This window comes from Narcine bancroftii, unplaced genomic scaffold, assembly GCF_036971445.1.
Source record: "Narcine bancroftii isolate sNarBan1 unplaced genomic scaffold, sNarBan1.hap1 Scaffold_286, whole genome shotgun sequence".
NCBI classification, from domain to species: Eukaryota; Metazoa; Chordata; class Chondrichthyes; order Torpediniformes; family Narcinidae; genus Narcine; species Narcine bancroftii.
The window spans coordinates 165,772-167,500 of NW_027212021.1; positions in this window are offsets into that span (position 1 = coordinate 165,772).

Here is a 1,729-nt window from a genome sequence, read left to right on the forward strand (position 1 = left end):
ATGCACCAGAAGGACTGGGCAACTCATGAACCAAACGGACGTGGGGCAATTCGTGAACCAGGCAGACGTGGGGCAACTCGTGAACCAGACGGACAGGCAACTCGTGCATCAAGCTTTCGTGGGGCAACCCGTAAACCAAGCTGACCTACGAACGGCAATTAGTTAAGCAGAAGTGCCGGGCAACTCGTCAACCAAACGGACGTGGGGCAACTCGTGAAGCAAGCAGACGTGGGGCAACTCGTGAACCAGACGGCCAGGGAACTCGTGAATCAAGCTTTCGTGGAGCAACTCGTAAACCAAGCTAACCTACGAACGGCAATGCACCAGAAGGACTGGGCAACTCATGAACCAAACGGACGTGGGGCAATTCGTGAACCAGGCAGACGTGGGGCAACTCGTGAACCAGACGGACAGGCAACTCGTGCATCAAGCTTTCGTGGGGCAACCCGTAAACCAAGCTGACCTACGAACGGCAATTAGTTAAGCAGAAGTGCCGGGCAACTCGTCAACCAAACGGACGTGGGGCAACTCGTGAAGCAAGCAGACGTGGGGCAACTCGTGAACCAGACGGCCAGGGAACTCGTGAATCAAGCTTTCGTGGAGCAACTCGTAAACCAAGCTAACCTACGAACGGCAATGCACCAGAAGGACTGGGCAACTCATGAACCAAACGGACGTGGGGCAATTCGTGAACCAGGCAGACGTGGGGCAACTCGTGAACCAGACGGACAGGCAACTCGTGCATCAAGCTTTCGTGGGGCAACCCGTAAACCAAGCTGACCTACGAACGGCAATTAGTTAAGCAGAAGTGCCGGGCAACTCGTCAACCAAACGGACGTGGGGCAACTCGTGAAGCAAGCAGACGTGGGGCAACTCGTGAACCAGACGGCCAGGGAACTCGTGAATCAAGCTTTCGTGGAGCAACTCGTAAACCAAGCTAACCTACGAACGGCAATGCACCAGAAGGACTGGGCAACTCATGAACCAAACGGACGTGGGGCAATTCGTGAACCAGGCAGACGTGGGGCAACTCGTGAACCAGACGGACAGGCAACTCGTGCATCAAGCTTTCGTGGGGCAACCCGTAAACCAAGCTGACCTACGAACGGCAATTAGTTAAGCAGAAGTGCCGGGCAACTCGTCAACCAAACGGACGTGGGGCAACTCGTGAAGCAAGCAGACGTGGGGCAACTCGTGAACCAGACGGCCAGGGAACTCGTGAATCAAGCTTTCGTGGAGCAACTCGTAAACCAAGCTAACCTACGAACGGCAATGCACCAGAAGGACTGGGCAACTCATGAACCAAACGGACGTGGGGCAATTCGTGAACCAGGCAGACGTGGGGCAACTCGTGAACCAGACGGACAGGCAACTCGTGCATCAAGCTTTCGTGGGGCAACCCGTAAACCAAGCTGACCTACGAACGGCAATTAGTTAAGCAGAAGTGCCGGGCAACTCGTCAACCAAATGGACGTGGAGCAATTAGTGAAGCAAGCAGACCTGTGGCAACTCGTGAACCAGACGGCCAGGGAACTCGTGAATCAAGCTTTCGTGGAGCAACTCGTAAACCAAGCTGACCTACGAACGGCAATGCACCAGAAGGACTGGGCAACTCATGAACCAAACGGACGTGGGGCAATTCGTGAACCAGGCAGACCTGGGGCAACTCGTGAACCAGTCGGACAGGCAACTCGTGAACCAAGCAGACGTGGGGCAACTCGTGAACCAG